General features: G+C 47.5%; 1 pseudogene; it reads right to left on the reverse strand.

Annotated features, from left to right (window-relative positions):
* Positions 1-1393: 1393 nt before the first annotated feature.
* LOC135561733 (carboxypeptidase Z-like) overlaps positions 1394-14719 on the reverse strand; it is a 42256-nt pseudogene continuing 28930 nt past the window's right edge.

Genomic DNA, 14719 nt, shown 5'->3' on the forward strand with positions numbered 1-14719 from the left:
GTAGCCTGTCTACAGGACTTTGGCACAATGTGTGCGTCCCAATGATCTCTCCAAGTGAGCACTTGTTCACTTCCCTTCATAGATTTGAAAGGGAATGACTGGGTATATGGAAACTCTCTCTAGCCCATGTCACCACAACACCAATCCAATGCTTTATGACTTGAGGGCAGTAGGCCTAGTGAATGAGTGTACACTTCAGGAGGAAGGAGAGATCATTTGTGGGCAGTAGGCCTAGTGAAGGAGTGTACACTTCAGGAGGAAGGAGAGATAACTGGGACATAACACAGACTTGAATAACATCTCATTTGTGGGCAGTCTCTAAATCCCAACGCCTGGACAATTTCTCATCTATCTACTCTCTTGTTTTTCATTCTCCGTCAAAAGTTTGATTTCTACCCCTGTGGGTGGAAGGTGGCCTGGTCTTCATTTAATATACGATTGCGCCCTCTTGTGGTTAAAATAAGTCATGACATCTCCCATCAAAGCAGTGTGAATGCCTGGGGGTTCATTTTGTGTACTGTGGCGCCATCAAGTGGCCAGGAGTGTTAATGACACCCTAAATCATGCAAATAGCAAGACCAATGGATTCTTCATCCCTTTATCCATTTTTTAATCCAATCTGAAATGAAAAACATCTGACGGACAAAACATGTAATAGTGATTTATGAAGAGGGTTGTGATTCTGGTAGGCTATGCACTGACACAGCTGACTAACTCTTCTGATGACTTGTTTAAACAGTACACAAACATCTCTGTCAGGGCCGATGGACCCTGGTCAACATCTCTGTCAGGACCTATGGACCCTGGTCAACATCTCTGTCAGGACCTATGGACCCTGGTCAACATCTCTGTCAGGGCCTGGTCAACATCTCTGTCAGAGCCGATGGACCCTGGTCAACATCTCTGTCAGGACCTATGGACCCTGGTCAACATTAGTGCAGGAAATAGATAGGGGCCATAGAAAGTTTGAACAAGAGAGAGGAGAGTATGGGAGGGGAGAGGAGAGGAGAGTATGGGAGGGGGGAGGAGAGAGGGGAGGGGGGGGGAGGAGGAGAGGGAGAGGGGAGAGGAGAGGAGGAGAGGAGAATAGGGGAGGAGAGGGGAGAGGAGAGGAGGGGGAGAGGAGAATAGGGGGAGGAGAGAGGGGAGAGGAGAGGAGGGGGAGAGGAGAGGAGGGGGAGAGGAGAGGAGGGGGAGGAGAGGGGGGAGAGGAGAGTAGGGGGGGAGAGGAGAGTATCTTTAGACATGCTGAGTCTTGAAGGCAGTAAGTCATGACAAGCTGCCTGTGTGTTTAGAATTTGCCCCCAATCCTTTAAAATGACAAATGTGTGTGTGTGTGCTAGGGTTTGTGTGCGTGTGTGTGTTAGGGTATGTGTGTGTGTGTGCTAGGGTCTGTGTGTGTGTGTGTGTGTGTGTGTGTGTGTGTGTGTGTGTGTGTGTGTGTGTGTGTGTGTGTGTGTGTATGTGTGTGCTAGGGTTTGTGTGTGTCCCAACCTGTCAGATCCTCACGTCCACTTGTTGTAACAGAAAGACATTAAAACAGAAGCATTGTTAGAACCCTGAGGAAGACAGAACTCAGAGGAGGAATGTTGTGATTAGAATGTCTTAGTGAAACACAATAGAACCCTGAGGAAGACAGAACTCAGAGGAGGAATGTTGTGATTAGAATGTCTTAATGAAACATAATAGAACACTGAGGAAGACAGAACTAGAATGTCTTAATGAAACATAATAGAACACTGAGGAAGACAGAACTAGAATGTCTTAATGAAACATAATAGAACACTGAGGAAGACAGAATGTCTTAATGAAACATAATAGAACACTGAGGAAGACAGAATGTCTTAATGAAACATAATAGAACACTGAGGAAGACAGAATGTCTTAATGAAACATAATAGAACACTGAGGAAGACAGAATGTCTTAATGAAACATAATAGAACACTGAGGAAGACAGAATGTCTTAATGAAACATAATAGAACACTGAGGAAGACAGAATGTCTTAATGAAACATAATAGAACACTGAGGAAGACAGAATGTCTTAATGAAACATAATAGAACACAGAGGAAAACATAATGTCTTAATGAAACATAATAGAACACAGAGGAAGACAGAATGTCTTAAGGAAACATAATAGAACACAGAGGAAGACAGAATGTCTTTATGAAACATAATAGAACACAGAGGAAGACAGAATGTCTTAAGGAAACATAATAGAACACTGAGGAAGACAGAATGTCTTAATGAAACATAATAGAACACTGAGGAAGACAGAATGTCTTAATGAAACATAATAGAACACTGAGGAAGACAGAATGTCTTAATGAAACATAATAGAACACTGAGGAAGACAGAATGTCTTAATGAAACATAATAGAACACTGAGGAAGACAGAATGTCTTAATGAAACATAATAGAACACTGAGGAAGACAGAATGTCTTAATGAAACACAATAGAACACTGAGGAAGACAGAATGTCTTAATGAAACATAATAGAACACTGAGGAAGACAGAACTAGAATGTCTTAATGAAACACAATAGAACACTGAGGAACACAGAACTAGAATGTCTTAATGAAACACAATAGAACACCCAATATGTTAATAGGGCCCAGAATCATTCCTGGTCAGGACACAACACATGATCAGATTCCTGTCCATAGTGGAGGTAGGTGTTCCCCTGGTGGACAGGGTACCTGGCCTATCTACACAGGAAGACTAAACAGAACATAAGGCCTTCTGGGAACATGAGGGGAACGTTGGGTGGTACTCCGGCCAGAGCTACATGTGATGGGGGACAGAAACCAAAAAAAGACTGAGAACCAATTCATGCCTCTACTTGTAGGAGACATTCCACATAGCACCCATTCCCTTTACAGGGCACTACTTTTGACTATATAGGGAACAGGGTGCACTATATAGGGAATACTATATAGGGAATAGGGTGTACTATATAGGGAACAGGGTGTACTATATAGGGAATAGGGTGCCATTTGGGATGCAAACTACAAATAATTTGTATTTTACCTAACTAGGCAAGTCAGTTTAAGAACAAATTCTTATTTTCAATGACGGCCTAGGAACAGTGGGTTAACTGGTCTATGAACAGTGGAGTTAACTGGTCTAGGAACAGTGGGTTAACTGCCTTGTTCAGGGGCAGAATGACAGATTTGTACCTTGTCAGCTCGGGGGTTTGAACTTGCAACCTTTCGGCTACTAGTCCAACACTCTAACCACTAGGCTATCCTGCCGCCCCACAATGCACTTGGGCTTTGGTCAAATGTAGTGCACCAAATAAGGGAATAGTGTGAGGGAATAAGGGAATAGGGAATAAGGGAATAGTGTGAGGGAATAAGGGAATAGGGAATAAGGGAATGGTGTGAGGGAATAAGGGAATAGGGAATAAGGGAATAGTGCGAGGGAATAAGGGAATAGGGAATAAGGGAATAGTGTGCCGTTCCAGTCTTTCTCCTGTCCAGTCTTCTAGTGGTTCCGTAGCAGCCAGGTGGGAGCAGAGACCCCTGCCTGAGTAAAGTAGTTCCACCACCACGGCTTCTCCTGCTCCTCTGCTCCCATCCCCGGTTCCCTGGGTTCCCTGGGTTCCCTCGGTTCTCCCGGCTCGGAGCGGCCGTAGCTCTGGAAGTGGTTGTAAGGGTCGAAGCGCTCATAAGTGTCCAGGGAGGAGCTGAGGAACAGGTGGTAGTCTGGTCCTACTGGCTGAACAGGGACCTGGAGGAGAGGAGAGAAATACATATCTTTAATGAGAGGTAGGGGAGGAGGGAGGAGGGGGGAGAGGGAGAGGGAGAGGGAGGTTACTCAGGCCCAGAAGCCAGGATATGCAGGGGGGCTCTCTGGAAGATGGCCACCGAGAGAGAGGAGCTATCCAGGAAGAACCACTAAGAATGGCCACCGAGACAGAGGAGCTATCCAGGAAGAACCACTAAGAATGGCCACCGAGACAGAGGAGCTATCCAGGAAGAACCACTAAGAATGGCCACCGAGACAGAGGAGCTATCCAGGAAGAACCACTAAGAATGGCCACCGAGACAGAGGAGCTATCCAGGAAGAACCACTAAGAATGGCCACCGAGACAGAGGAGCTATCCAGGAAGAACCACTAAGAATGGCCACCGAGACAGAGGAGCTATCCAGGAAGAACCACTAAGACGGTGACTTTTGTTGTAGTTTAAAGATAAGCCTATTGTGTTCCTGTTTCATCTGGAGAAGAAGATGTATATTTTTCCTTGGGAGATTTTCATTGATTATGTTGGAGTGTTTGTGTTGACCAAATGCCCTCAATAGAGAACTGTGTTCAATCAAGAAAACCTACTCCTGACTGGTTTATTCCACCTTTCTGCTTTAGAGTGACGCCCAATTACTTGGTCCGCTCACACGATATAAGATACTTGTATGTTCATAAATGTTTAATATTACGATTATTTATTTGAATAACTTACCCTCCAATTTCACCGGATGTTGTTGACAGGGACGCCTAGCCTTATATCTCAGATATCATGACCCTGACATCAACACCTCAGATATCATGACCCTGACATCAACACCTCAGATATCATGACCCTGACATCAACACCTCAGATATCATGACCCTGACATCAACACCTCAGATATCATGACCCTGACATCAACACCTCAGATATCATGACCCTGACATCAACACCTCAGATATCATGACCCTGACATCAACACCTCAGATATCATGACCCTGACATCAACACCTCAGATATCATGACCCTGACATCAACACCTCAGATATCATGACCCTGACATCAACACCTCAGATATCATGACCCTGACATCAACACCTCAGATATCATGACCCTGACATCAACACCTCAGATATCATGACCCTGACATCAACACACATGACCCTGACATCAGATATCATGACCCTGACATCAACACCTCAGATATCATGACCCTGACATCAACACCTCAGATATCATGACCCTGACATCAACACCTCAGATATCATGACCCTGACACCTCAGATATCATGACCCTGACACCTCAGATATCATGACCCTGACATCAACACCTCAGATATCATGACCCTGACATCAACACCTCAGATATCATGACCCTGACATCAACACCTCAGATATCATGACCCTGACATCAACACCTCAGATATCATGACCCTGACATCAACACCTCAGATATCATGACCCTGACACCTCAGATATCATGACCCTGACACCTCAGATATCATGACCCTGACACCTCAGATATCATGACCCTGACACCTCAGATATCATGACCATGACCCTGACACCTCAGATATCATGACCCTGACATCAACACCTCAGATATCATGACCCTGACATCAACACCTCAGATATCATGACCCTGACATCAACACCTCAGATATCATGACCCTGACATCAACACCTCAGATATCATGACCCTGACATCAACACCTCAGATATCATGACCCTGACATCAACACCTCAGATATCATGACCCTGACACCTCAGATATCATGACCCTGACATCAACACCTCAGATATCATGACCCTGACATCAACACCTCAGATATCATGACCCTGACATCAACACCTCAGATATCATGACCCTGACACCTCAGATATCATGACCCTGACATCAACACCTCAGATATCATGACCCTGACATCAACACCTCAGATATCATGACCCTGACATCAACACCTCAGATATCATGACCCTGACACCAACACCTCAGATATCATGACCCTGACACCTCAGATATCATGACCCTGACATCAACACCTCAGATATCATGACCCTGACATCAACACCTCAGATATCATGACCCTGACACCTCAGATATCATGACCCTGACACCTCAGATATCATGACCCTGACATCAACACCTCAGATATCATGACCCTGACATCAACACCTCAGATATCATGACCCTGACACCAACACCTCAGATATCATGACCCTGACATCAACACCTCAGATATCATGACCCTGACACCTCAGATATCATGACCCTGACATCAACACCTCAGATATCATGACCCTGACATCAACACCTCAGATATCATGACCCTGACACCAATATCATATTTCTGAAAACACTGATCCTGGCACAGAAACATCACAGATAAAGTATATAATAACTAAATAAATAATATACAGTGCCTTGCGAAAGTATTCGGCCCCCTTGAACTTTGCGTTTGAAATATCCAATAAATGTCGTTCCACTTCATGATTGTGTCCCACTTGTTGTTGATTCTTCACAAAAAAATACAGTTTTATATCTTTATGTTTGAAGCCTGAAATTTGGCAAAAGGTCGCAAAGTTCAAGGGGGCCGAATACTTTCGCAAGGCACTGTATATATATATATATAAATAACTTTACAAGTACCTTTTTGAGCACGAAGTCGACCCGGCCAGCTTTTTCCATGTGAGCAGGCAGGTAAATTCTCTTGCTGACCTTGGAGTAACCTTTAGCTGATGCTGTTATGATGTGTGTTCCTGAGTTCATTAACCTCCAGTAATCACCTTCCTCCGCTATAGAGGGAGAGGGAGACAGGGAGGGGACAGGGAGGGAGGGAGACAGGGAGGGAGGGAGGGAGGGAGGGAGGGAGGGAGGGAAGGAGAGAAGGAGACAGGGATGGAGGGAGGAGACAGGGATGGAGGGAGGAGACAGGGATGGAGGGAGGGGACAGGGAAGGAGGGAGAGAGAGATATCAAACACAAATCTTAGAATCAGCTATTATAGACTGCCAGAACCCACTGGATTCTCCAATTACATTGAATGAACTACAGTACAAATGACAAAAGGGCCTGTGGTGTTGATGGTATCCTCAATGAAATGATCAAATATACAGACAACAAAATCCAATTGGCTATACAAAACTCTTTAACATCATCCATAGCTCTGGCATCTTCCACAGTATTTTGACCCTGGGGCGGCAGGGTAGCCTATTGGTTAGAGCTTTGGACTAGTAACCGAAAGGTTTCATGTTCAAATCCCCGAGCTGACAAGGTTCTGCCCCTGAACAGGCAGTTAAGGCCGTCATTGAAAATAAGAATTTGTTCTTAACTGACTTGCCTAGTTAAATAAAGGTAAAATATATATATTTTTTTTAAAACAAGGGCTGATCACCCCAATCCACAAAAGTGGAGATAAATTTGACCCCAATAACTACCGTGGAATATGCGTCAACAGCAACCTTGACATCAACACCTCAGATATCATGGAAACCCTCTGCATTGTCATTAACAGCAGACTCATACATTTCCTCAGTGAAAACAATGTACTGAGCAAATGTCAAATTACCGTACATTGTATACAGACATAATGTGACATTTGAAATGTTTTAATTATTTTGGAACTTCTGTGAGTGTAATGTTTACTGTTAATTTTTATTGGTTTATTTCACTTTTATATATTATCTACCTCACTTGCTTTGTCAATGTTAACAGACGTTTCCCATGTCAATAAAGCCCCTTGAATTGAATTGAGAGAGAGAGCGAGAGAAAGACAGGGAGATAGGAGGGGGAATGGGATGAAGAGGGGGAGGGAGGGGAAAAGTGACAGGGAAGGAGGGAGACAGAAGGAGGGAGACAGAAGGAGGGAGACAGAAGGAGGGAGACAGAAGGAGGGAGACAGAGAAGGAGGGAGACAGAGAAGGAGGGAGACAGAAGGAGGGAGACAGAGAAGGAGGGAGACAGAAGGAGGGAGACAGAGAAGGAAGACAGAGAAGGAAGACAGAGAAGGAGGGAGACAGAGAAGGAGGGAGACAGAGAAGGAGAATCAGGAGACAGAGAAGGAGGGAAGGAAGGAGGGAGACAGGGAAGGAGGGAGACAGCTCTGGGGAAGGGAGCCTACTGGGGAGACAGGGAAGGAGGGAGACAGGGAAGGAGGGCCCCTGACAGGGAAGGAGGGAGGCAGAGAAGGAGGGTGACAGAGAAGGAGGGAGACAGAGAAGGAGGGAGGCAGAGAAGGAGGGAGACAGAAGGAGGGAGACAGAGAAGGAGGGAGGCAGAGAAGGAGGGAGGCAGAGAAGGAGGAAGGCAGAGAAGGAGGGTGACAGAAGGAGGGAGACAGGGAAGGAGGGAGACAGAGAAGGAGGGAGACAGAGAAGGAGGGAGACAGAGAAGGAGGGAGAAGGAGAAGGAGGGAGACAGAGAAGGAGGGAGGCAGAGAAGGAGGGAGACAGGGAAGGAGGGAGACAGGGAAGGAGGGAGACAGAGAAGGAGGGAGACAGAGAAGGAGGGAGACAGAGAAGGAGGGAGACAGGGAAGGAGGGAGACAGGGAAGGAGGGAGACAGAAGGAGGGAGACAGAGAAGGAGGGAGGCAGAGAAGGAGGGAGACAGAGAAGGAGGGAGACAGAGAAGGAGGGAGACAGAGAAGGAGGGAGGCTGAGAAGGAGGGAGGCAGGGAGAAGGAGGGAGGACAGGGAAGGAGGGAGCAGAGAAGGAGGGAGACAGAGAAGGAGGGAGACAGAGAAGGAGGGAGACAGAGAAGGAGGGAGGCAGAGAAGGAGGGAGACAGAAGGAGGGAGACAGAGAAGGAGGGAGGCAGAGAAGGAGGGAGGCAGAGAAGGAGGGAGGCAGAGAAGGAGGAAGGCAGAGAAGGAGGGAGACAGGGAAGGAGGGAGACAGAGAAGGAGGGAGACAGAGAAGGAGGGAGACAGAGAAGGAGGGAGACAGGGAAGGAGGGAGACAGGGAAGGAGGGAGACAGGGAAGGAGGGAGACAGGGAAGGAGGGAGACAGGGAAGGAGGGAGACAGAGAAGGAGGGAGACAGTGAAGGAGGGAGACAGAGAAGGAGGCTCCTTTCTCCCACCATAAGGCTCTAACAGAAGACCATGACAGAGAAGGAGAGACAGGCTCCTTTCTCCAGTGAAGGAGCAAGACAAAAGAGGGCCCTGAGACAGGGAAGTAGCAGACAGGGAAGGGGCAGACCTTTCTCCCTCCAGGGAAGAGCTCAACAGAGGGCCCTGCAGAGAAGGAACCATTTGGGAGCTTTCTCCCTCCATAAGGCTCTAGACAGAGAGGAGACTGTTCAGAGGGAGACAATGTCCATTTGGGCTCCTTTCTCCCTCCATAAGGCTCTAACAGAGGACCCTGCTCAGAAGTAGCCAAATGCTCAGAAGTAGCCACCTGCTCAGAAGCGGCCATTTGGGCTCCTTTCACCCTCCATAGAGCTCTAACAGAGGACCCTGCTCAGAAGCAGCCATTTTGGCTCAACATTTCTCATTTCCATAATGGCTCGTCAGAGGAGCCTGAATGAAACAGAAGCATGCTCATTTGGGCTCCATTTTCTCCTCCATAGAGCTCTAACAGAGGACCCTGCTCAGAAGCAGCCATTTTGGCTCCATTCTCCCTCCATAGAGCTCTAACAGAGGACCCTGCTCAGAAGCAGCCATTTTGGCTCCTTTCTCCCTCCATAAGGCTCTAACAGAGGACCCTGCTCAGAAGCAGCCATTTTGGCTCCTTTCTCACTCCATAAGGCTCTAACAGAGGACCCTGCTCAGAAGCAGCCATTTGGGCTCCTTTCTCCCTCCATAGAGCTTTAACAGAGGACCCTGCTCAGAAGCAGCCATTTTGGCTCATTTCTCCCTCCATAGAGCTCTAACAGAGGACCCTGCTCAGAAGCAGCCATTTTGGCTCCTTTCTCCCTCCATAAGGCTCTAACAGAGGACCCTGCTCAGAAGCAGCCATCTGGGCTGCAGACATTATCCGGAACTATGGCTATCAGTTATTACGGTGGTTACCTGTGGTGACATCTTTACGAATTCCCCTGACAGATACGGACGCTCCCTTTATTCCATAGCCCTCTTCATCCTTCACCACTCCCTTAATACCTCTGTGGACCTGGAGAAGAGAAGGAACGACAGGGAATATCAGGGAATATCAGGCTTATTTTAACAAAATTCCCTGGTTTTCCAGGAATCTCAGTTGCTCGATTCCTGGATATACTGCTTATTCCCCCCTCATTCCAGGATTCTCCCAACCAGGATTCCAGGATTCTCCGAACCAGGATTCCTGGATATACTGCATATTCCCACCTCATTCCAGGATTCTCCCAACCATGATTCCTAGATATATGGCTTATTCCCCCCTCATTCCAGGATTCTCCCAACCAGGATTCCTGGATATACTGCTTATTCCCCCCTCATTCCAGGATTCTCCCAACCAGGATTCCTAGATATATGGCTTATTCCCCCCTCATTCCAGGATTCTCCCAACCAGGATTCCTGGATACATGGCTTATTCCCCCCTCATTCCAGGATTCTCCCAACCAGGATTCCTGGATATCTCTTATTCCCCCTCATTCCAGGATTCTCCCAACCAGGATTCCTGGATATACTGCTTATTCCCCCCTCATTCCAGGATTCTCCCAACCAGGATTCCTGGATATACTGCTTATTCCCCCCTCATTCCAGGATTCTCCCAACCAGGATTCCTGGAAATACTGCTTATTCCCCCCTCATTCCAGGATTCTCCCAACCAGGATTCCTGGATATACTGCTTATTCCCCCCTCATTCCAGGATTCTCCCAACCAGGATATCTGGATATACGGCTTATTCCCCCTCATTCCAGGATTCTCCCAACCAGGATTCCTGGATTCTCCCATTCCCCCAGGATTCCAGGATTCTCCCAACCAGGATTCCTGGAAACCCAGTTTCCGGAATTTGCAAACCTATCAGTGAATGGCAGGGAATGCTAAGGTCAGTGGAGGCTGGTGGGCGGGAGAAATATATAGTAGGACGGCAGCTTAAAACTTCTTCGGGATCGGTGTCCCGTCCACGGGACGGTTGAGCTAATGTAGGCTAATGTGATTAGCATGAGGTTGAGCTAATGTAGGCTAATGTGATTAGCATGAGGTTGAGCTAATGTAGGCTAATGTGATTAGCATGAGGTTGAGCTAATGTAGGCTAATGTGATTAGCATGAGGTTGAGCTAATGTAGGCTAATGCGATTAGCATGAGGTTGAGCTAATGTAGGCTAATGTGATTAGCATGAGGTTGAGCTAATGTAGGCTAATGCGTTTAGCATGTGGTTAAATAAGAACATTTCCCAGGACATAGACATATCTGATATTGGCAGGAAGCTTAAATTCTTGTTAATCTAACTACAAAGTCCAATCTACAATAGCTATTACAGTTTTGAACATGAAAAGTTATTAATAAACAAGTTAGGCACATTTGGGCAGTCTTGATACAACATTTTGAAGAGAAATGCAATGGTTCATTGGATCAGTCTAAAACTTTGCACAGACACTGATGCCATCTAGTGGCCAACATCTAAATTGCAGCTGGGCTGGAATAATACATTATGGCCTTTCTCTTGCATTTCAAAGATGGTAAAAAAAATACAAAAGAACAGGTTTTTTTTCTTTGTATTATATTTTACCAGATCTAATGTGTTATATTCTCCTACATTTCCACAATCTTCAAAGTGTTTCCTTTCAAATGGTGTCAAGAATATGAATATCCTTGCTTCAGGGCCTGAGCTACAGGCAGTTAGATTTAGGCATGTCATTTTAGGCGAACATTTGGAGAAAAAAAAAGGGGGTGGAGCCTTAAGAGAGTTTTAACATGGCTGTATTGGAATGAATGGAACGGTATCAGACACATCAAACACATGTTCTCCATGTGTTCAATATACAGCTCCATGTATTCCATTCCAGCCATTACAAAGAGCCAGCTGTCCTCCTATATCTCTGCCCACCAGCCACCACTGATAAGGACATTAAACATGGTCAGAAAATTATGGTATAACTACGGCACAAAATGGCTGACTGGTCGCTGGGCTATAGAGAGGCAGACCCACCGACTCCATGAAACTGAGCAGGGCCTCCTTGTTCCTGAGCCACTCTGGGTAGAGCTCCTCTTCAGAAGGGAACTTGTCACAGCCCAGCTCCACCGTAATCTCCAGACAGTTAGTGTGGAGGTAGTTAAAGTCTGACATGCCTACGGTACCGGAGAAATAGAGAGTTAGGACACACCGTAAATATATACACTAGACACACAAGTACTGAGAATTAACAGACAGATACAGGAATAAGAGGGGGAGGTTAAGGAGAGGAGGAGAGAAAAGAGGAGGAAGAGAGGAGGACGAGAGGAGGAGTGGAAAAGAGGAAGAGAGAGAAGAGGAGGAGAGGAGGAAAGGAAGAGAGGAGGAGAGAGGAGGAGGAAGAGAGGAGGAAAGGAAGAGAGGAGGAGGAGAGAGGAGAGGAGGAAAGGAAGAGAGGAGGAGGAGAGAGGAGAGGAGGAAAGGAAGAGAGGAGGAGGAAGAGAAGGAGAGAGAAGAGAAAGAGAGGAGGAGGAAGAGGAGGAGGAGAGGAGGAAAGGAAGAGAGGAGGAGGAAGAGGAGAGAGAAGAGAAAGAGAGGAGGAGGAAGAGAAGGAGGAGAGAGAAGATGAGGAGGAGAGAGGAGAGGAGGAAAGGAAGAGAGGAGGAGGAAGAGAAGGAGAGAAGAAGAGAAAGAGAGGAGGAGGAAGAGGAGGAGGAGAGGAGGAAAGGAAGAGAGGAGGAGGAAGAGGAGAGAGAAGAGAAAGAGAGGAGGAGGAAGAGAAGGAGGAGAGAGAAGATGAGGAGGAGAGGAGGAAAGGAAGAGAGGAGGAGGAGGAGAGGAAAGGAAGAGAGGAGAGGAGGAGAGGAGGAGGAGAGAGAAGAGAAAGAGAGGAGGAGAGGAAGAGGAGGAGGAGAGAGAAGAGGTGGAGGAGGAAGAAGAGGAGGAGGAGGAAGAAGAGGAGGAGGAAGAGGAGGAAGAGGAAGAGGAAGAGGAAGAGGAAGAGGAGAGAGAAGAGGAGGAGGAGAGGAAGAGAGGAGGAGAGGAAGAGAGGAGGAGAGGAGAGAGAGGAAAAGAAGAGGAGGAGAGGAGGGAGAGGAAAAGAAGAGGAGGAGAGAAGAGAGAGGAGGAGAGAGAAGGAGAGGAGGAAGAGGAAGAGGAGGAGGGAGGAAGAGGAGGAGGAGAGAGAAGAGGAGGAGAGGAGGAAAGGAAGAGAGGAGGAGAGGAGGGAGAGGAAAAGAAGAGGAGGAGAGGAGGAGAGGAAAAGAAGAGGAGGAGAGGAGAGGAGGAGAGGAAAAGAAGAGGAGGAGAGGAAAAGAAGAGGAGGAGAGGAGGAGAGGAAAAGAAGAGGAGGAGAGGAGGAGAGGAAAAGAAGAGGAGGAGAGGAAAAGAAGAGGAGGAGAGGAAGGAGAGGAAGAGAGAGTAAGAATGACACGAGGACGAGAGGAGAGACAGAATGACACGAGGAGGAGAGACAGAATGACACGAGGAGGAGAGACAGAATGACACGAGGAGAAGATCTAGAAGGTTCCGTGGTCCCCTGGGAAGCTGTACCACAGAGCTCCGTTGATGATGCCTCCGCTCCGGATGAAGGACGCTCCACACCTAGAATATACAATATATAGGTCATGTAACAGGGGGTAATATAATCATTCATAATAATAGCCAGGAATATAATCACCTCTCTGTGTTGTTGTCGGCCATGCTGGCGTGAGAGTCTGCGTATGTCCGGGCCAGCTGCTTAAATGCCTGCAGAGAGGAACACAGTCACACTCTACAACATGGCATTTTCTGGCCTGGGAACAGAAGAGGTTTTCACCACTGACATAAACTAGGTGTAGAACAGGGTACCTGTTGGCCAGGTTTAGGACAGGGTACCTGTTGGTCAGGTTTAGAACAGGGTACCTGTTGGTCAGGTTTAGGACAGGTACCTGTTGGTCAGGTTTAGGACAGGGTACCTGTTGGTCAGGTTTAGGACAGGGTACCTGTTGGTCAGGTTTAGGACAGGTACCTGTTGGTCAGGTTTAGGACAGGTACCCATTGGTCAGGTTTAGGACAGGTACCTGTTGGCCAGGTTTAGGACAGGGTACCTGTTGGCCAGGTTTAGAACAGGGTACCTGTTGGCCAGGTTTAGGACAGGGTACCTGTTGGCCAGGTTTAGGACAGGGTACCTGTTGGCCAGGTTTAGGACAGGTACATGTTGGTCAGGTTTAGGACAGGTACCCGTTGGTCAGGTTTAGGACAGGTACCTGTTGGTCAGGTGTAGAACAGGATACCTGTTGGCCAGGTTTAGGACAGGTGCATGTTGGTCCGGTGTATAACAGGGTACCTGTTGGTCAGGTTTAGGACAGGTAGAGGTTGGTCAGGTGTAGGACAGGTACCTGCTGGTCAGGTGTAGGACAGGGTACCTGTTCATCAGGTGTAGGACAGGACAGGGTACCTGTTGGTCAGATGGAGGACAGGACAGGGTACCTGTTGGTCAGGTGGAGGACAGGACAGGGTACCTGTTGGTCAGGTGGAGGACAGGACAGGGTACCTGTTGGTCAGGTGGAGGACAGGACAGGGTACCTGTTGGTCAGGTGGAGGACAGGACAGGGTACCTGTTGGTCGGGTGTAGGACAGGGTACCTGTTGGTCAGGTGTAGGACAGGTTACCTGTTGGTCAGGTTGAGGACAGGACAGGGTACATATTCATCAGGTGTAGGACAGGGTACCTGTTGGTCACGTGTAGGACAGCACAGGGTACCTGTTGGTCTGGTGTAGGACACGGTACCTGTTGGTCAGGTGTAGGACAGGGTACCTGTTTGTCAGGTGTAGGACAGGGTACCCGTTCGTCAGGTGGAGGACAGGGTCCCGTTCATCAGGTGGAGGACAGGACAAGGTACCTGTTCGTCAGGTGTAGGACAGGTTACCTGTTGGTCAGGTGTAGGACAGGGTACCTGTTCATCAGGTGGAG

This window comes from Oncorhynchus nerka, linkage group LG18 (genome assembly GCF_034236695.1).
Source record: "Oncorhynchus nerka isolate Pitt River linkage group LG18, Oner_Uvic_2.0, whole genome shotgun sequence".
NCBI lineage: Eukaryota > Metazoa > Chordata > Actinopteri > Salmoniformes > Salmonidae > Oncorhynchus > Oncorhynchus nerka.